A 23,437-nucleotide genomic window follows, 5' to 3' on the forward strand; every position below is an offset into this window, starting at 1 on the left:
TGTTTACTATGAGTAGTGTGTTCTCTTGGCAAAACTCTGTTAGCCTTTTACCTGCTTCATTTTGAACTCCAAGGCCGAATTTGCATGTTACTCCAGGTATCTCTTGACTTCCAACTTTTGCATTCCAGTCCCCTAAAATGAAAATGGTGTCTGTTTTGCATGTTACTTCTAGAAGGTCTTGTAGGTCTTCATAGAACTGTTCAACTTCAGCTTCTTCAGCCTTATTGGTTGGGGCATAGACTTGGATTACTGTGATATTGAGTGGTTTGCTTGGAAACAAACCGAGATCGATCTGTTGTTTTTGAGATTGCATCCAAATACTGCATTTCAGACTCTTTTGTTTACTATGATGGCTATTACAATTCTTCTAAGGGATTCTTGCCCACAGTTGTGGATATAATGGTCATCTGAGTTAAAGTCACCCATTCCAGTCCATTTTAGTTAACTGATTCCTAAAATGTCTATGTTGACTCTTGCCATCTCCTATTTGACCACTTCCAATTTGCCTAGATTCATGGACCTAACATTCCAGGTTCCTATGCAATAAAGCTGTTTATAGCATCAGACTTTACTTCCATCACCAGTCACATCCAAAACTGGGTGTTGTTTTTGCTTTGTCTCCGTCTCTTCATTCTTTCTGGAGTTATTTCTCCAGTGATCTCCCGCAGCATATTGGGCACCTACTGACCTGGGGAGTTCCTCTTTCAGTGTCCTATCTTTTTGCCTTTGCATTCTGTTCATGGGGTTTTCAAGGCAAGAATACTGAAGTGGTTTGGCACTCAGTGATCAATGCAAAGAAATAGAGGAAAATAATAGAATGAGAAAGACTAGAGATCTCTACTAGAATATTGGAGCTACCAGGGGAACATTTCATGCAAAGATGGGCACAATAAAGGACAGAAATGGTATGGACCTAACAGAAGAAGATATTAAGAAGAGGTGGTGAGAATATATAGAAGAATTATACAAAAAAGATCTTCATGACCCAGATAGTCACAACGGTGTGATCACTCACCTAGAGCCAGACATCCTGGACTGTGAAGTCAAGTGGGCCTTAGAAAGCATCACTATGAACAAAGCTAGTGGGGGTGATGGAATTCCAGTTGAGCTATTTCAAATCCTGAAAGATGATGCTGTGAAAGTGTTGCACTCAATATGCCAGCAAATTTGGAAAACTCAGCAGTGGCCACGAGACTGGAAAAGGTCAGTTCTCATTCCAATCCCAAAGAAAGGCAATGCCAAAGAATGCTCAAACTACTGCACAATTGCACTCATCTCACACGCTAGCAAAGTAATGCTCAAAATTCTCCAAGCCAGGCTTCAGCAATACGTGAACTGTGAACTTCCAGATGTTCAAGCTGGTTTTAGAAAAGGCAGAGGAACCAGAGATCAAATTGCCAACATCCATTAGATCATTGAAAAGGCAAGAGAGTTCCAGAAAAACATCTACTTCTGCTTCATTGACTACATCAAAGTCTTGGACTATGTGGATCACAACGACCTGTGGAAAATTCTTAAAGAGATGGGAATACCAGACCATCCGATCTGTCTCATGAGAAACCTGTATGCAGGTAAAGAAGCAATAGTTAGAACTGGACATGGAACAACAGACTGGTTCCAAATAGGGAAAGGAGTACATCAAAGCTGTATATTGTCACCCTGCTTATTTAATTTATATGCAGAGTACATCATGCAAAATGCCAGGCTGGATGAAGCACAAGCTGGAATCAAGACTGCCAGGAGAAATATCAATAACCTCAGATATTCAGATGACACCACCCTTATGGCAGAAAGTGAAAAAGAACTAAAGAGCCTCTTGATGAAAGAGGAGAGTGAAAAAGTTGGCTTAAAACTCAACATTCAGAAAAATAAGATCGTGGCATCACTTCATGGCAGATAGGTGAGGAAACAATGGAAACAGTGACAGACTTTATTTTCTTGGGCTCCAAAATCACTGCAACATGGTTGCAGATAGTGACTGCAAACATTAAATTAAAAGACATTTTCTCCTTGGAAGAAAAGCTTTGACAAACCTAAACACCATATTAAAAATCAGAGAAATTACTTTGCCAACAAAGGTCCATCTAGTCAAAGCTATGGTTTTTTTCACTAGTCAGGTATGGATTTGAGAGTTGGACTATAAAAGAAAGCTGTGTTCTGAAGAATTGATGTTTTTGGACTGTGGTGCTGGAGAAGATTCTTGAGAGTCTGTTAGACTACAAGGAGATCAAACCAGTCCATCCTAAAGGAAATGAGTCCTGAATGTTCATTGGAAGGACTGATGGTAAAGCTGAAGCTCCAATACTTTGGCCACCTAACGTGAAGAACTGACTTACTGGAAAAGACCCTAATGCTTGGAAAGATTGACGGTGGGAGGAGCAGGGGATGATAGAGGCTGAGATGGTTGGATGGCAGCACCAACTTGATGGATGTGAATTTGAGTAAGCTCTGGGAGTTGGTGATGGACAGGGAATCCTGGTGTGGTGCAGCCATGGGGTAGCAAAGAGTCAGACACAACTGAGGGACTGAACTGAACTGAAGATGTTCCTGTCCTAAACCCTGGAACCCTGGAACTCTTACATAGCAAGAGGTAATTAATATTACAGATGGAACTAAACTTACCAATTAGCAGATATTAAAATAGGGAGATTATTCTGGATTATCTTGGTGGGCCCAAAGTAATCACAGGGGTCCTTGAGAGAAGAGAAGGTTGGAGTGGTTCAATGTAAGAAATACTCAACCTGTCATAGCTGCTTTTGAAGATGGGAGGCAGCCATGAGCCAAGAAATGTTGATGGCCCCTAGAAGCTAGAAAGTCAAAGGTATGGATTCTCCCTTAGAGCCTCCGGGAAGAAATGTGGGCTTGACAACACGTTGATTTTATCCCAGTGATGCCTGTAGCAAACATCTGCCTTACCAAAGGCCTTGCATTGATGGTTCTCATCATTGTATTTATAACCCTATTGGATAAAGCTGATACAGAACACTACTTATAAATAGGAGCTGTTTTTAAATAAGTGATCAGTTTCAGCAAAGAATAGTCTCACCTGTGAAATATTTATAATGTAATGATATACTATATATCAATACTTAACATATGTTAACCTCTACTCCACTAATGAGGAGCAATTGAAGAATATGAATATGAATTAAATTGCATTTTTGTGTAAAAAAAAGTAAAAACCACAGCAGTAACCACAGGCAAGACATTTTTTGCATTCTTTATCTTTTTTGTTTTTCAAATTATGCTCCAAGAAGATATTGCATTTATCATTCTAAAATATGAAAAATATATGTCACAAGTACTATCAAGGGGGCATGAAGATATTTATTTGCCAGTGTGCTGTACATTATTGCTTTTCTGATGGACTGCTTGGAAATGTTTTAAAGAAAGAAAATAAAGGATATAAGTAAGACTTTTAGCGCTTGCAAAGGAAACATCAACCAAGAGTTGTCCACTTTGTTGTGAGCCAAGCAATTAGCTGAAGTTGGTAATTATTTAAGAAGCTTCTTACTGTACCTGCCAACACAGTAGCCTCAACCCCAGGTTAAATGAATACCTATGTCTTCCAAGTCTGGCTTTTCGACTGCATGTTTAGAATTTCAGCCTCCCAGTATCCTGCTCAATACACACAATTTTTATGTGCCTTGTTGCTTTACTGCACGCTCCCTCCTTCCTCCCAACACTGCTGTAGTTTCTGCCAAGGCCTGGGAGCAAATAGGCAGTTTTCACTATAAAGTAACAACCAATCCAATATTTTCTGCATAATTTATGTGGGCAGCAGGGGGAAATTAACAGCATAATTCCATTGTATGGTTTCCACAGTTTTACTCAGTTGCTCTTCCCTAAAGGCACCAGTATTTTCATTTCCAAACACTGCCTTTTCCGCCTCTGCCTTCCATTCCCTACTTATGTGTTGGGCTGTGTACCTATATCCAGGACGGTCAATTGAAAACCTTTCTGAACTGGTCTTTGATATTCAGTCTCAGCTTGTTGTGACATCACAGGCTAGCATGAAGCACCAAAGAAACATGGTCTTTGCTTTTTCTGAATAATCACAAAACAGGCAAGCTCTAGATTGCTCTGTTGCTGCATTTAGTCATGTCTCTTTTGCGACCCCATGGACTGTAACCTGCCAGGCTCCTCTGTCCATGGATTTTCTAGGCAAGAACACTGGAGTGGGTTTACTGAAGTTAAATTTTCTAAAAATAATTTTCTTTTCATCCATCCACAGTTTTGACTTTAGACTTTAGCTATAAAAATAAAATCCTCTTGCTAATTATCATTTTATGCTTAGATTTAAGTGAAATCTGATTTATGTAGCTGATCACATTGTCACGGCCTATTCAAATCATCCACCTGTAGCCACCCATCTCCACGGCCCTTCTGAGACTCCCCAGACCAGGTCTTCTCTCTTCCCTCTGCCTTCCTGTTATCCTTTGGGTTTTCTTACTTTAGTTTTACCATAGCCATAAGTGCATGCATGCTAAGTCAATTCAGTTGTGTCTAACTCTTTATGACCCCACAGACTGTGGCCCACCAGGTTCCTCTATTCATGGGATTCTGTGGACAAGAATACTGAAGTGGGTTGCCATTTCCTGCAATACTCCTGACTCAGGGATCAAACTCGTGTCTTTTATGTCTCTTGAACTGGCAGGCAGGTTCTTTACCACTAGAGCCACCTGGGAAGCCCATGGCCATAAGAATACTCAAGTAATTATATTTATTGATAAAGTTAAATCTTTGCGTTCACATATATGAAGCTGTGGAGAAGGCAATGGCAACCCATTCCAGTACTCTTGCCTGGAAAATCCCATGGATGGAGGAGCCCAGTAGGCTGCAGTCCATGGGGTCGCAAAGAGTCAGACACAACTGAGCAACTTCACTTTCATGCATTGGAGAAGGCAATGGCAACCCACTCCAGTGTTCTTGCCTGGAGAATCCCAGGGACAGTGGAGCCTGGTGTGCTGCCGTCTATGGGGTCGCGCAGAGTCGGACACGACTGAAGCGACTTAGCAGCAGCAGCAGGAGCATATGAAGCTGTATTATTTCTTCCTGTGCTCCAACTCAACTTTCTTCTATTAATTCCCCTTTCCCATTAATTAGTGGGTCAGCTTCCTTCATTTTGCCAGCTTCCATACCTTTTCAGTGACTATAATTGCTAGCATAGGTGCATTTTAATATTTAAGACTCAGTTCTTTCCATTTATTTAATAAAAACCTCTACCTCAAGCAACAGTCCAAGTTCATTTTCCTCTTAATACATCAGGCTAATGCATTGACCCCCACTTCCTGATGAAGAGAAAGGGACGGGCATGGTTTGGCTCTGAGAAAATTTCCTCTCCTTTCCTCTCTTGGGCAGTAATCATTCTAATGTTGGAGACTAGGGGAATGGGTAAAGAGGGGTCACAGAGAGGTACTTACTTGACCACAGGCTCTTACTGAAGGAGAGATATTCATGCCCTAATTCTGTTTCTGGCATATCAATTTCATACAGGTGGTTTCTGCTAATATGCAGATTTGTGGCAGGGTAGCCCCCTGGAAAGGTGACCTGTGCAGTTGCACAAGGCCTTGTAGTCAGATGGGTTTAGCACTTGACTGAATGGTCTATTGTTGCCATCTTGAAATCCTCAATTTTTGAACAAGGATCTCCATTTTGCACTGGCCCCCCTGAATTTTGTAGCTGGTCTCTTGCTTTGCTCTGAAAGCTATTCAACTGCATTGGGCACCTTGTGAATCCCCCTCAGAGAGGAAACCTTCTCCCTCTGCCTATGTCAGTCATAACAGCTCATTAACCACAGTCTGAGCTGAGGTTCCCATCTCTTAACTGAGATAGCCATGAAGCTATAACCCCCAGGAATTCTTCACATTAGCCTTTGGAACTAATCAGATCATTTTCTATAATTACTAAGGACTGTCAAGAACTGGGATAGATGAGGGCTGCCTCCATCTTTGTTTCAGACCTAATATAATGTAATTCCTTCATTTCAATAAGAAACAAGAAACTTAATCAACACAGACAAGTGTTTAGTAATGAAAAGATTTTTATTATGGCAATTTTAGCAATTTATTTAAATGCCTTCCTAGTTATATGTCAAAAATCATCCCAATACTCTATCAGCCATAATTATTTAATAATCTATCAGATAACAACTTGTTTAGGTTCTTTTTCCATTCATTAAAAGTGAAGAATTAGAAACAATCTAACATGGGGATGTATGGGTTAGCTGTTCATCAGAGTCATTCACTTTCTTTTCACCTTCTTCACAAATACATTTTTTGCCTTTGGTATTGCATAAGATTGGGTACCATAAGCCATGAATGCACAATAGAAAAATGCGAATATATGAAATATATGCTTTTCTTTGGTAAATTTGGGACAGATAATTGTAAAACGGGTGAAAGAATAGGACGACATTAACTTAGGAAAGAATGCCATTGGTATATTGCTGAGTATTAAATCATGCTCTGGGATATAAAACAAAAACTCAGGCCCATAAATAGTAAGATATGTCTAAAGATCCCACAGCTATTTGATTCTTCTAACATGAAAATAAGAGTTAGTGAGTACTTTATACACCAAGAGATGAGGATTTTGAGATGAATATGGTATATTTCCACATTCATAGAATTTAGAGTCTGGTGGCAGATACTGATTTTTTACCCTGAACCTTCCACTTTACCATGAAATTCAAGTGGAGTATATAATTTCTGCTTGTTTCAGTATATGCTGAATGGATACAAAAGACAATCAGAGTAATAAAATCAGAGTACCTTAAGAAAGTTGTGTGAGCATCCTACTTATTATTCCCAGTTTACAAATGAAGGTACACAGCTCAGATCCAAGAAAAGTAAGTGATTTTCCCAAGAACTCTCAGTAAAATAGTCTCCATTGCTTTTGTCTACCCAGAATTCACAGTTCCTCCTTCATTTGGTAATGGCGTCCCTATTTTACTTTGAAGAGTCAGTACTTTCACTCTGACTATAATCCTATGGTCACCACCATAAGGAAAACTGCCTGCCTTAGTCAAGCATAAGTATGCATTCCAAGCCAAGACAAGCAACATTTTACCACAATTGGGAATAACTGGAGGTAACTCCTCTCACAGTTTTCCTGAAGAAACTCTCTATTGTTCATGTGATGGACTAAGAGGGACCACTTACAACCCCTCCCAATAAGAATCAACCATGTCTTCGCCCTTTGAATCTGGCTGGCCTTTTGATTTGTTTTGACCCACAGTATGTTGCTGAAATGATGAAGTTCAACTTACAGACCTAGTCACCGCAGAGCCTGGGATCTTCCTCTCATCATTTCGGAGTTCTGCTGTCATGTGCCAAAACGCAGGCTGTTCTCCTTAAAGGAGAACATGGAAAGAAATGCCCAGTTGACAGTCACCGCCAGCACCAGATGTAAACGAGGCCATCTTTTACTCAACACACGCAGGAATTAGCTTCAGCCACATAAGTGACCTCAGAAGTTTTTAAAAAGTCAATGATTCTAATGAACAGCTAATAAATCCATTTCCAAGTTGAAAGTGAAAGTGAAAGTCATGGACTTGTAGCCTGCCAGGCTCCTCTGTTTTTGGAATTTCCAGGCCAGAATGTGGGTAGCCATTCCCTTCTCCAGTGGATCTTCCCAACCCAGGTATCAAACCCAGGTCTCCTGCATTGCAGGTGGATTCTTTACTGTCTGAGCCACCAGGGATTTCCAAGTTAGATTGTTTCTAATTCTTACAACTAAATGAAAGAAGAATCTAATCAAGTTGTCATCTGAGAGATTATGAAATATCTGTGACTGATAGTATGAATTTTGGCATATAAATAGCAAGCAATTTAAGTGACTGGAGTGTAGTCCAAATTCCTGACCCATAGAATCGTGAACAAATAAAATCATTCTTGTTTTAAGCCACTAACTTTTGGTAACATTTCTAACCTGTCTGAAATGTTGTTCAATTATTCTTTTTAGTCTGTTATCTGCTCTACTTCTGCAATAAACTTCTTTTTTGGCTACAGCGCCAGAGTCAGATTTTCTTGCTCACTATCAAATAACCCTCAAGGTATACTCTGATTAAAAGGAATTATTTCCTGGGTTTCCCAGCTGACAACTCAGAATTCTGTCACATGTTTTCGTTGATTTTCCCAAAATGCACACGTTTTGCAGAAATCAAATGCATATAACAGAAAGTCCTTTGGGGACAAAGTGAGAAGTCAGTGAGAACTGGAAGAGGAGCAAATTAACATAACTCAGAGACATACTATGTTAGTCCTCGTGTCAACATGATCGTTCCAGGACTCTAACCTGTTTGTTTAACAGTAAGTGTCTCTGTACCAATACCACCTCATCTTAATTAGATTCATTTTTTGATGCATCCTAATATCTGGTAGGATGAATCTCTTAGCCTCATTCTTTGTTTTGGTAGCTGTTCCTTTAGTTTTACATAAGAAATTTAGAATCAGATTGTAGAATTTACTAAATAACTAGTTACAGTGTTGGTTGAGAAGTTTTTTAATTTATAAATTAACTTTGGAAGCTTTATATATTTACAATATTGAGCCTTCTTACCCATGAAAATTATCTACCTCTTTTTAATTTAGATCTTCTTGAATCTCTTATAAAAGAGTTTTGTAATTTCTTTTTTTACATTAAGTGTTTGCACATTTAATACAGGTTTATTCCTGTGTATCTTAGAGTGTTGCTAATGTCATTTTTGCTGCACTGTCATAAATGTACCATCATATTAATTTTCTTGGATCATTTGTTGACAATCATCTTCGTGTAAAGACAATTTGGCCCTTTTTGTTTTAATTCATTGCCCTTAATGTTTTAACTCCACTGTTTTTTCTTATCTTATTTTGCTGCATAAGAAGTCCAGAATAACATTGAATGGGATTATTATCAGAGAACATCCTTGTCTTTTTCCTGAAGTTAATGAGGTTTTTAATATTTCTCCACGAAATATTACCTGTGCCTAATATTTCTAAAAATAGATACGCTTTATCAGATTATGGAGGATTTCTTTTTTCCTCGTTTTCTCAGTCGTAATATATGTTTGAAATGTCTGTTGCATGTATGCACGTATCTATCTATGTTAAGCCCTCATTGTCATTAAATATTGTATTAAGTGAGCCATGACATCAACTCAATCCTGATGTTATCTATGAAGGCACCGCTCTCAGGAACTATAATTACAACTGGGAAGGCAATAATCCTTGTTATTCATTGCCTACTGCAATGATGAAAATCCTGCTAACTGACCTAAGGAAAGTGCCTGATCATTTGCAAACTTAAATATGATCCTGATCATAATTTACCTTCAGTATTATCAATACAGCTTTGTAAAATATTTTGCTTCCAGGAACATTCTGTGGCTTATGTAGGAGTTTCCGTGAAGAATAAGTAAATATTTTTCCCCAGTTTAGAATTCATGTTCAAGTTAGAAATTATTGGAGCAATAATGGCTTAAAACTGAATTCATTAGGAAAAATTTAATGCATCTCAGTCACTAAAAGGACTGAGAATTAGCAACTTAGCATCATCCAATAACTATAATTTATTATATAAGTAACTAAAAAATATAATTATTGCCCTAATGAAAAAAAACTGGTGAAAACAACATACTATTAACAGTAAGCTGTCATTATGGAATTATCCCAGATTTTCTTCAGAGAAGGTAATGGCACCCCACTCCAGTACTCTTGCCTTGAAAATCCCATGGATGGAGGACCCTGGTAGGCTGCAATCCGTGGGGTCGCTAAGAGTTGGACGCTACTGAGCGACTTCACTTTCATGCATTGGAGAAGGAAATGGCAACCCACTCCAGTGTTCTTGCCTGGAGAATCCCAGGGATGGGGGAGCCTGGTGGGCTGCCGTCTATGGGGTCGCACAGAGTCGGACACGACTGAAGTGACTTAGCAGCAGTAGCAGCAGCAGCATATATTCTTATAAACAGGAGTACAGTACAGGAGTCTTTTATCTCAGTCAGGCTAAGATGCTAATTTATATTTTATCAATAAAGGGGTAATTTGATTCATTAAATTAATAAAGGGATTTTATATTTTATATTCATATAGTTCTGCAATATTTCTTTTAGGAGACTCTCTGCAGATTGCAAAAGAACCTTATTTAAGTAAACTGAGTATGTGGAATACCCTACGGAGCCATCATTGAAGGAGGAGTAATTTCCCTTTGCCCTTTTCCACTATTCTTTTTATTATAGCTTTATGGAATGTTATAATATTCCTAGAGACAGAGAAGGATGCTTTGAATAGCTAAAATTACTGAACACATAAAGATTTAAAGGTTAGCCTTGAGGGACATTATTATACTTCAGGTCAATAATACCTACTAACCTTTCCCATATCTACTGTGGATAAATAAAAGTTCCATAATACTGAATTTTGCACGAACTAAAAATTTCTAGAAAATCAGCTTTGAGGTTAGGAACTTAAGAAAGTGTTCCTAGGAGAATTTTATATAAGGAGACCAAGCACATATGGAAAGCCAGCCGTCTCCCCTCACGATGTCTCTGCCTTTAATTTAGAAAGAAAGTGATGATGGTGCTATTTGCTCCTAGTGAACCTTTTTGAGACAAATCGGCTGCCAGACTGGTTCCTATCATCTTTTAAAGTGGTCCATTTTGGAACAGGCTGTTGATAAAATCGCTTATTTTATGAGCTTTTTTTTTTTTTTTTTGGAAAAATTGGTTTAGTAAGAAGGAGTGTGATAGCTCTTACAAGCTAGCTACTCTTATCTCTATGCGAAGAGGCTAGCAAAAGAGCCATGTCCGGGCTCACTACAAGGTGACTTCGCTTTATCAGGCCCTGCAGAAGCTGTGTGAACACCAAACGGAAGATCTCGATGCTGCTCAAAGGTGGCAGCACTGAGCAGGGGACGATTAGAGACAGCCCGCACCTCCCTCGACCACCAACTGCAGGACCCTCTGAGCCTCAGTCTCTTCATTGGTAAAGTACGTTACTGGATAAGAAGTAGTTTGAAGATACTTCTTGTTCTAAATTCTTATTATGTGTCCACTTTTTCAGGGTTTAGTATTCTGACATGCATGCCTGTAATCAATACAGCAATTCAGTGTGATGGGCAAACTATAGTCCAGGGAACAAATTGGCCTGTGGTCTGTTTTCCTACTGCTTGTGAGCTAATAATCATTTTTACATTTATATATATCATGTTCTTATTTTTATTATTCTTTAATGTTTTTGCCACATGTATTCCTGTAATTAATACAGTAGTTCCATGTTATGAGCAAACTATAGTTCAGGGAACGAATCTGGCCTATGGTCTGTTTTTTTTTACTGCTTGTGAGCTAAGAATGGTTTTAACATTTATATATATATATATAAAATATATATATAGTGTTTTTATTCTTCTTTTATTTTTTGCCACATTGCACATTTTTAACCACTGTATACACACGCATACATAAAGTATGTTACAGAGATCATGTATGACTCACAAAATGCTAAAATATTTACTATCTGGCCATTTACAAGAAAAGTCTAATGACTCTTGCTAGGTAATAACCATTTAGTTACCTTCTAATTTATCCATTTATGCCTTCTTGTTATTTTGGTCAACTTGCAATATTTAGATATTCTTTTTAAAAATGGATATAATTTTTCACTCTCTGGTTTTTCTTACTCCCCATTTTGTGTCCCTTGGTGAACAAAGCATGTAGTGGACTGTGAATGTTTATTTCCTTTATACTGTTCACTTTTTTGTCTCAAGAAATGTTCTTGACCTGAGGTAACAGAATTATTCCTATATGGTTTTCCAACATTTTTATAATTTTGCTTTCGACCTCTGAGTCTTGAATCCACCTGGAAATGATATTTGGTTTTGGAAGGAAGTAGGGATTGGGATCCAGTCTGTTTTTTTCTCGCTGTGGCCAACCAATTACCCTGTACCTTTTATTGATCTGCAATGTCTTAGCTCTCATAAATCAAGTTCCTATGTTCACACAGATTATTTTTCTGGACTTTTTGTTCAATTAGTGTGAGTATCCTTTGCCAGTACAAAGTCTTTTAAGTATTATTGCTCTGTGGGACTATAAGTAGTACTGTCATGTTGGAATATAATTTGGTATTATCTAGAAAAGCTGAAAAATACCTATTTTAAAACCCAGCAATTTCATTCAAGAAATGTATCCTAGGAAAACATCTATCAGTTATATATTTTTATATTTAAAATAAACTATGAATAAGTGGACAATAAATTAATTATATTCAGACATATGAAATCCACCAACTCCAAATGCAACACACTCACCATTAGATTGATTTTACAGTGTATTAAACTTTCAGAGATTATCAAAATACAAAATATTTTCTTTCCATTAAACCAGCATAATATTATACTAACTAGCATATCTTTTGCCTGTATTATATACCATGCACAATGGAAAAGATTTTATAAATATCAACTCTAATCTTATCAATATCTAGATATGCAAGGCAAGAATTATTACATACATTTGGTAAATGACAAAATCACAACTCAGAAAAATTAAGAACTTGCTCCAGATGCAAATTTAAATAGTAAATGGCATAATTGTCTTCTGACCTATATATATTTGGTTCTCAATAATGTGCTCTACATAGTTCAAATGTACAGTTCTGGTGCATCATAAGACACAAAGTATAAGATTTGCATAATACTATAAAGCTTAATTTGAAATATCAACAAAACTGAGTGGGCCATGAGGATTTGAGGAAAAAAAAAATGGCTTGAGATTGGAGTCCAAAACTTAGAGATGTTTGTTCTGATCTGGTCTCAGTTTGTTCATTGTAAAGGGATTTTTAATTATCTCTACTAACTCAGGTGAAGTAAATGCAAACAACCTGAAATAACTAATTTTTGGCTGCGGAATATAACCTTGATTTGTGGTAATGTCAGCTGCTCTACAAATTCCATCCAACTAAAAACTTAAATGTAGCAGGGAAAGTTTATCAATTCCATAGTCCCACTCTCTTTTGGCCACTCAGGATGACCTAAACAATGGGATAAACTCAGACTGAATATATATTTATGAGACTAAATATGTCCGAATCTCCAGTCTCTTTTTGAGAAGTCTTTGTGGTTAAACTTTTGGGTTTCAAAGGACATTCTTATAGGAAAATATCTATGAGCAAAAGAGGCAAAAAGGTAGAGAACTGACCTATTGTCTTTTGATGCCTACTATGTGTCAGGTCATCTGTCAAATCTTTTCCATCAAATACTAAATTACCCCCCAACTTCATGGGTTAAGCAGTATCACCCAATCTTTACATATTCAAGTTAAGCTCTTGTCCAGTAAGCTTCAGATGGCAGTGACAGGGCCAGGGACCAACTTAACTTTTGCCTTTTGAATCTTATGTTGCTCCATAACTTTATTTGGAACCAAATATGTAGTATCAATATAGTACCCGGCAACCACTGGTGGCTGTTGACACTAGAAATGTGTCTAGACCAAACTGAGTTGTCTTGTATTTAATGCACACTGGAGTTCAAAAGCTTAGCAAGAAAAAGAAAAGCAAAATACCTCATGAATAATATTTTGTATCGATTACATGTCGAAACGATAATTTTAGGATATAGTGGATTAAGTAAAAAATATGATAATTATTTTCATTGAGTTCTTGTTACTTTTTAAATATAGTCACTGGAAAGATTTAAATTACATAGGTGTACATACATATATTTCTTTGGGGCAGTATTGCTATAAACTTTTCCATAGGGAGCCAGGAAAATTTAGTTTGGGGAAACTTGTGCTTCTTGCTAGTCAGAAAACCTTGAGCAAAATCTTAGTTTAACTGAGACTTGCTTTTTCATGTAACGAATATGGATAATAATGTATGCCCTATATAACAGGGCTAATGCTAGTATTGGAGACAAATTTTATAAGGCATTCTCCAAGTATCTGGAACATGATAGGCACTTGGAAAAAGGTAATAGTTTTATGTTAGTGAATTTTATAGAATATCAAAATTTTAATAATAACAATCTGTATGAAACTTTAAATACTGTATTTTGAAGCCTGTTGGATTTCAAACTTCTCCCATTTCTCACATTCCCTGATAAAAAAAAGACTTGACTGTGTACCTTTAGCATCATGAGACCTCAAGAGGAAAGGAAAGATGAGGATATCAACATTTCAAATAAGCAAATGGTTATGCACTGCTGATGCTCAAAAATGAAACATAACAATAAAGGAAACTTTGAGTTTGCTAGGTAGACCTTGACGCTAGCCACCTGTGGTTCTTCAGCCTTTGAAATGAGGCTAGACCAAACTGAGCTGTGTTATAAATCTCAAGCGCACGTGGGAATTCTCCAGAGCTCTGAATGGGTATTTGTTGTTGGCAATAAACCTCTCACCACTGTTTACCAGAGATAATCTGTCCACAGATAGTCACTAGTTAACACATCCCACATATGCTTTGTTTACTTAAATTATATGCAAAATTATTCAAATAGTGGTTCTAAACTTGCTAATGAGATATATAGCTATATGTTACATACAAATTCAAAGTCAACTTAGGCAGAACAACACAAGTATCTTGCCTGAAGGAGCCAACGGGGGCTATCACCATTCTTGTAGTGGTCCTTGAAATTTAGGATTTCTGGTATAAATTTAAACCCTTTCTGATGTGGATGACTATATGTATATTACAGGGTTTTCCTGGTAAGGAATCCACCTGCCAATGCAGGAGACACATGTTCCATCCCTGGGTCAGGAAGATCGCCAGGAGAAGGAAATGTCAACCCACTCCAGTATTCATGCCTGGAGAATCCATGGACAGAGGAGCCTGGCAGGCTACAGTCCATAGGGTTGCAAAGAGTCAGACACAACTGAGTGACTAACACTTTCTCTTTACATGTATAAATTGAAGAAAGTAGGGAAAACCACTAGACCATTCAGGTATGACCTAAATCAAATCCCTTATGATTATACAGTGGAAGTGAGAAATAGATTTAAGGGCCTAGATCTGATAGAGAGAGTGCCTGATGAACTATGGATGGAGGTTTGTGACATTGTACAGGAAACAGGGATTAAGACCATCCCCATGGAAAAGAAATGCGAAAAAGCAAAATGGCTGTCTGGGGAGGCCTTACAAATAGCTGTGAAAAGAAGAGAAGAGAAAAGCAAAGAAGAAAAGGAAAGAAATAAGCATCTGAATGCAGAGTTCCAAAGAATAGGAAGGAGAAATAAGAAAGCCTTCCTCAGAGATCAATGCAAAGAAATAGAGGAAAACAACAGAATGGGAAAGACTAGAGACAGCTTCAAGAAAAGATACCAAGGGAACATTTCATGCAAAGATGGGCTCAATAAAGGACAGAAATGGTATGGACCTAACAGAAGCAGAAGATATTAACAAGAGGTGGCAAGAATACACAGAAGAACTGTACAAAAAAGATTTTCATGACCCAGATAACCACAATGTTGTGATCACTCACCTAGAGTCAGACATCCTGGAATGTGAAGTAAAGTGGGCCTTAGAAAGCATCACTATGAACAAAGCTAGTGGAGGTGATGGAATTCCAGTTGAGCTATTCCAAATCCTGAAAGATGAAGCTGTGAAAGTGCTGCACTCAATATGCCAGCAAATTTGGAAAACTCAGCAGTGGCCACAGGACTGGAAAAGGTCAGTTTTCATTCCAATCCCAAAGAAAGGCAATGCCAAAGAATGCTCAAACTACCGTACAATTGCATTCATTTCACACGCTAGTAAAGTCATGCTCAAAATTCTCCAAGCCAGGCTTCAGCAATACATGAACCGTGAAATTCCAGATGTTCAAGCTGGTTTTGGAAAAGGCAGAGGAACCAGAGATCAAAATGCCAACATCCGCTGGATCATCAAAAAAGCAAGAGAGTTCCAGGAAAACATCTATTTCTGCTTTATTGACTGTGCCAAAGCCTTTGACTGTCTGGATCACAGTAAACTGTGGAAAATTTTGAAAGAGATGGGAATACCAGACCACCTGACCTGCCTCTTGAGAAATCTGTATGCAGGTCAGGAAGCAACAGTTAGAACTGGACATGGAATAACAGACTGGTTCCAAATAGGAAAAGGAGTATGTCAAGGCTGTATATTGTCACCATGCTTATTTAACTTATATGCAGAGTACATCATGAGAAATGCTGGGCTGGAAGAAGCACAAGCTGGAATCAAGATTGCCAGGAGAAATATCAGTAATCTCAGATATGCAGATGACACCACCCTTATGGCAGAAAGTGAAGAGGAACTGAAAAGCCTCTTGATTAAAGTGAAAGAGGAGAGTGAAAAAGTTGGCTTAAAGCTCAACATTCAGAAAACGAAGATCATGGCAACTGGTCCCATCACTTCATGGGAAATAGACAGGGAAACAGTGGAAACAGTGTCAGACTTTATTTTTTTTGGGGGGGGGGGCTCCAAAATCACTACAGATGGTGATTGCAGCCATTAAATTAAAAGACGCTTACTCCTTGGAAAGAATGTTATGATCAACCTAGATAGCGTATTGAAAAGCAGAGACATTACTTTGCCAACAAAGGTCCATCTAGTCAAGGCTATGGTTTTTCCAGTGGTCATGTATGGATGTGAGAATTGGACTGTGAAGAAAGCTGAGTGCCAAAGAATTGATGCTTTTGAACTGTGGTATTGGAGAAGACTCTTGAGAGTCCCTTGGACTGCAAGGGGATCCAACCAGTCCATCCTAAAGGAGATCAGCCCTGGGATTTCTTTGGAAGGAATGATGCTAAAGCTGAAACTCCAATACTTTGGCCACCTCATGCAAAGAGTTGACTCATTGGAAAATACTCTGATGCTGGGAGGGATTGCGGGCAGGAGGAAAAGGGGATGACAAAGGATGAGATCGCTGGATGGCATCACTGACTCGATGGACATGAGTTTGAGTGAACTCCAGGAACTGGTGATGGACAGAGGCCTGGTGTGCTGCAATTCATGGGGTCACAAAGAGTCGGACATGACTGAGCAACTGAACTTAACTGAACTGAATTTACATTTATATAGATGAAAAGAAAAGTTTGCCTCTAATAGGTAAGTTCAGGTAAGGTAAGTTCAGCCTCTAATAAACTCTTGTGACAGCAGACAGGACACCTCAGCTTTTGTGGCTGCCTGCTTTCTCCTGCCTCAGTAGGAAAGCAAAGATGATTCTCTCTGCTTTGGCGTGGATTCCCAAAACTAACACCTCAATACTCTCCGCCTCCTGCCTGTGAATGAATACAAGGTTCCGTTATGGAGTGCCAAAGGCTTGACAATGGTTAATCTCTTAAAAGAAGCAGGTGGTCCTTGCCACTACTATTTCTGTGATTGTCTGCATTCCCCCTGAGCTTCTGCCAATTGCTCGCCTGTCAGATTTGGCAGAAATCAGAGACTGAATGACTTTGTTTTTTTCTCTTTCATAATTCTTTTTAGTGTTCATCTTTTTCCGTGTTGTTTTTCACTGTCAGTGTCCAAAAATACCCTTGAATAATGTAAGCTCAAGTTTGAAAAATGCATCTCATGCTTTTTTTTTTTCTTTTATTCCATTAGCCTCACTCCAGGACCCTATATCCCCACTCCTCTCAGGGGCCCTCACAGGAGGCAGGCCAGCTTCCTCCTATAGCCACATATACCCACTTTGAATGTATTCTTTATCTTCACTGAAAAGTGAAGATCCATGTTGACCATGCGATACAAACTCCCCCGTCTCAGCTTTTCACTGTAGGCAAGAAGGTATCACAATAGTATTTTCTCCATTAGCCGTTCTCTTTCTCATCAAACATATGAATTGCCTTCCATTTTCTTCCCTGGCAAACAAAACCTCAATGAACACACTTTCATATGCCTTCTTGAATCTAGAGATTTTGAAGTTATTTACCCAATAAAGAATTGTAGGGTAATGAGGTATACAAATTTTCTGGATATTGTCAAGAGATAATAGACCAAATTTACACCCCCCCGCCGCCAGCTGTATCATTCACTTTTACCAATAGTTTTACAAGACCAGTAGTTTTACAAGACCAACAGTCTTTTTAACTTTTATCAATCTAGTGGTTTTAAAATGATATTTCATTACTGTTAGAGATTGTATTTTTGACAGTAATATTATTGCTACATTTTCTCTTTTATCTATATTCTAACTTTTCTTTAATAAGCATGCATGTATTGTGAAAAATTATATAACATTTTAGAATATGTTTTCTTTTTTTTTTTTTTTTACTATTTTCCTTTGAATTCAATAAGCATTTGTTGTAACATTGCTGATAGCTATGCTGCTGCTGCTAAGTCACTTCAGTCCTGTCAGACTCTGTGCGACCCCATAGACAGCAGCCCACCAGGCTCCCCCATCCCAGGGATTCACCAGGCAAGAACACTGGAGTGGATTGCCATTTCCTTCTCCAATGCATGAAAGTGAAAAGTGAAAATGAAGTCGCTCAGTCTTGTCCGACTCTTAGCGACCACATGGACTGCAGCCTACCAGGCTACTCCATCCATGGGATTTTCCAGGCAAGAGTATTGGAGTGGGGTGCCATTGCCTTCTCCAGCAGATAGCTATAGACACAGGCAAAAAAATAATTTTAGAAAATGATATACTCTTTGCCTTCAAAGAACTCATGGTCTAGTTAGGCAGACAGACACTGTTTGGTAAACATAAAAAGTGTTCGAAAGTACAGATGCAGCAGAGAACCAGGATTTATTAACACTCAGCTCAGTTCAGTTGCTCGGTTGTGTCCAATTCTGTGACCTCATGAACTGCAGCACACGAGGCATTCATCTCCATCACCAGCTCCCAGAGCTTGTTCAAACTCATGTCCATTGAGTCGGTGATGCCATCCAACCATCTCATCACCTGCCGTCTCCTTCTCCTCCTGCTTTCAATCTTTCCCAGCATCAGGGTCTTTTCAAATGAGTCAGTTCTTCACATCAAGTGGCCAAAGTATTGGAGTTTCAGCTTCAGCATCAGCCCTTCCAATGAATATTCAGGGTTGATTTCCATTAGGATTGACCAGTTTGATCTCCTTGCAGTCCAAGGGACTCTCAAGAGTCTTCTTCAACACCACAGTTCAAAACCATCAATTCTTTGGTATCAATTTCTTTATGGCCCAACTCATATCCATACATGACTACTGGAAAAATCATAGCTTTGACTAGATGGACCTTTGTTGGCAAAATAATGTCTCTGCTTTTTAATATGCTGTTTAGGTTGGTCATAATTTTTTTTTCCCAAGGAGCAAGTGTCTTTTAATTTCATGGCTGCAGTCACCATCTGCAGTAATTCTGGAGCCCAAGAAAATAAAGTCTGTTACTTTTTCCATTGTTTCCCCATCTATTTGCCATGAAGTGATGGGATCGGATTTCATGACCTTTGTTTTCTGAATGTTGAGTTTTAAACCAGCTTTTCACTCTCCTCTCACTTTCATCAAGAGACTCTTGAGTTCCTCTTTGCTCTCTGCCATAAGGGTGGTGTCACTGCATATCTGAGGTTATTGATATTTCTCACAGCAGTCTTGATTCCAGCTTTTGCTGATCAAAAGGAAGCTGATCATGATAGCTTGTTACAGGTTCCCTGTAACTACAATGAACATGGCTGCATGCTCTCCTGACAATGCTAGATGACAGCTCCATGATATTATAGATGGACCAATGCTTTTTGGTTCATCAAGCATTTTAAAATTATTATTAATTTATCATTCTATATGCTCAGTGAGGAAATGAGTCTCAGAAAAATTTAAGTTGTCCAGAGTCATAGAACTAAGGTATAAAACTCATTCTTCAAAGAAGTCCTTCCATTTTCCTTCTTCTAGAACTTACTTCTCAATGCAAATATTTGCCCATAAATTATACAATACAGACATATGATACAGCTAGTGGGAGTGTAAATTTTATCCCATACATAGACATACATACACACACATATAATTAGTAAGGGATTCTTGATTATCCATTGACTATCCATTCTTCTATGGTAAGCATATTAGAGAAGTATGAAAGTGATACAACTTCAGAGGTATACCTTTACACATACTGTTCTCTCCATTACATTTTGTATTTATCTGCACTTTGGCTATTTGGGGTGTATAGTTAAAGCTTAGAATTGTTGTTGGTGTTGTTCAGTTGCTAAGTCGTGTCTGACTCTGTGACACCACACTCAGCACACCAGGCTTCCCTGTCCTTCACTATCTCCTGGAATTTGCTCAAACTCATGTCCATTAAGTCAGTGATGCCATTCAACCTAGAGCTTAGAACTATAAATTACATTTAGTAAATTTGATGACTGGGCAAAAACATTTCAGCCAAGAAGGGGCGATAACCAAATTAATAAAAGTGAGCTGGGAGAAAAAAAATGTCCAAAATGTCATTTTTATTTTTCCTTGTAATGAACAGTGATTTAATGATGCATTCTGACAGATATATCTATGCATCCATTCAACAAATATTTTTTGAGAATTCACTATGTCCCAGTCAGAGTTAAATATTTTTCATAGATTATCTCACGCTAGTTTCAATAGCAGCTATATGATATTGGTATTATTAATTCTACTTTAAGAAAATGAAACTGGAGGTAAGGAGATAAAATAATTTAATCAAGGTTATACATCTTTTAAGGGAAAGAATTAACCTCAAAGCTTATTTCTGATCCAACATGTTGTATACTACAATATATTTTCTGACATTTTAACAATTTTTTTCAGCCCCATGGACTTCAAAATCATATATCTCTAGAGAATAACAAAGATGTTCAAATATCTACATTTCTAAATCATAAAATCCTAAATGATATCATTAATGAATAATTACTAACAATTCAAATATTTGTTTAAAAACGTGTTAGAGGAATTCACATATTTTTAAATGAGGAAATATGATTTTGTATGTAGAATATTGGTTCTTGCCAAGTAACTGTTTGTATTATTTTACAGTTTTCAATATGGACACTAGAATGTGGTGTAACTATTATTTTGTGTCTATTTCCATGAAATCAAACTAACTTGCATATGATGAAATGGAAATGTGTTGTAAAACTTTGTAGATTTACTTCCTAAAGTGGTGTCTATTTGATTTCTGTGTTCATTTGAAATATTCTACATATGCACCTTATAATTTTTGCATTGGAAAAAAAATAAAGCCACTGGTTACTGTAAAAGGTCACCTTTCTAATTGGTGTAATAAAGCCCAGCTGGTGAGCCAATCTCCGGAATAACTCGGGGCCAGCACAGCAGTGGCAGAGGGAAGAGTGTACTTGGTGAGAGGGGAGTGATGTTAGCATGTGTCCTTTATTTGGCATATTTGTGACTGCCAGTCACCAATATCAAATTTTATTTGAGGTAAAGCATCTTTGAAGGTTCAAGTGGTTTAAACTGCAACCTATGTCCTCATGCTAAACATAAAAAGGTAGACTGATCATGATGGATACAGAAAGGGAAGTAATTGATTCCTTGGTCTGAATTTTTCTCTCAGTTAATAGATTGCCCCTTTAGCAACAACAAGGTAAATAATAAGGAAGCATACAAGATAACTACAGTACAGCTAGCTCTGGCCCTGCTAGTCACTAAAAGCTTATCTAGTATTTCCAGCTCTCTTCATGAATGCTCCTTCTGCTCTGTGTTTAGAATAATAAAATCTTGTAGCTCCATAAATGTTAACTTCATCTTGTAGAAAAAATAATAAATATGCATTCGGCACAATGCACGATTCTCTATTTTGCCTCTTGACATTTAAGAAAATCGTTACAGTGATATCTATTCAGATAGAGACATGCTGCCTCCTTTTAAAATGTGATAATGCTTAACAATTATAAATATAATTCAGAATCCATACGAAATACAGACTAGGACTTTTCCACTGTAATGTATTTTAAAAATACCTCAAAGGAGTCCTGGATATTTCATCAATCTTGAAAATACTGCCAAAGTGTTTTTACAATATCAAAAATGCTTTAAGATGACATTATGATATTTTTATGGAAAGTTTGACTTTTTTTTTTGGTTTGTTTTCAAAACATTTTTTTTTTTTCAAAAAATTTTTTAAACTATTTCAATGCTACAGACAAAATGAGTTTGTGTATAAACACACTGAAAATCTAAGAAAACTGGAATATAAACCAAAATGGAGCTATGATCATAGGCTTGCAGATAACATTTCTTTAATTCATTTTATATTAGCTATTCTGTATTTGTAGCAATATACGCAAAGCTATGCACATGATTAAATCATGTAGAATGAGGCTGAATAGAAGCGTAGCTCATTGTACGAACATAGAAAGTAAACACTGAAAGACTAAGTTCCAAATTACTCAATTCCCTTGACTATCTTGAGTGGTTCTCTATTCCTTTACCTCTTAATCAAAGTTATAAAGTATTATTTCATTTACTAATCAAGTGGTATCTTTATTCCAAATCAACATTCACATCAACTATACTTTTTCACATAGAAGGATCCCAATGCAAAGTCAACTAGATCAGCCATTTCCCACAATATTCATATGAATGGAGTATACCACACAATACAGACACACAGTGGAGAAAGAAAGAGATTTGTAATCCATACTAATTTTATCTGGATAAATTTTGGTGATTTCTCTACATTCAGCTGAACTTTTTAATACTTTTTATTACATCTAAAACTTTTTATAATTCTTGCATTTTTATAATGAAGATACAGTTTTGAAAAAAAATCATCTCTGAAAATTTTACTCCAATATTTCCTCAATACATCAAAACCCTGAGGTGAGAGCTTGTGAATATTGCAACAATGGTAGTGGGAAATTTCAAAAAGTAATTTTCTTTATGAAAAAGCTCATATAACTTCTGTAATTAAATACAAACAGAAGGCATTTTTTTTTTTTTAAGAAGGCACTTTTAAGTATCAAGAATTGTAAGAGAATTCCCTGGTGGTCTAGTGGTTAGGACTTGGCACTTTTACTGCCTGCACCTGGGTTCAATCCCTGGTTGGGGAACTAAGAGCCCATAAACCACATGGTTCAGCCGAAAAATATATGCAAAGAATTGTAGCATGTACTTAGATGAATGAAAAACTATTCCAGATGAGGCTGGAGAATATTCTAGTGATTCCAGTCATTTACAACCATAATATTTTATGAATCTGTAAGTAACACCTTACAGTAAGTTATAACATCTTACAGCTACAATGAATATCTGGGTTACAGTGATTGGAAATCCATCTGTAAGATATTTAGGGATACTGTAAAAACAGATTTATGTTCTATATTTCTTGGCAAGCAGGGCAAATTCAAGCAAGAATGTGGAGGAGGCAGTTGCTCTTTCCTCAAGACAATCTCTCTTTTATACTCATTCACTCACACTATCTCCCATCTAGTCTCAGGCATTTCCCCCAAATAATTAAAATCTTCACTTATTTATACCCAAGATGTATTTGCTGTGATATGCTGTAGAACAATGATTATAAGCCTCTTGTGGTATTCACAAATATTTTCCCAAGTT

Source organism: Bos mutus, chromosome 24 (assembly GCF_027580195.1).
Source record: "Bos mutus isolate GX-2022 chromosome 24, NWIPB_WYAK_1.1, whole genome shotgun sequence".
NCBI lineage: Eukaryota > Metazoa > Chordata > Mammalia > Artiodactyla > Bovidae > Bos > Bos mutus.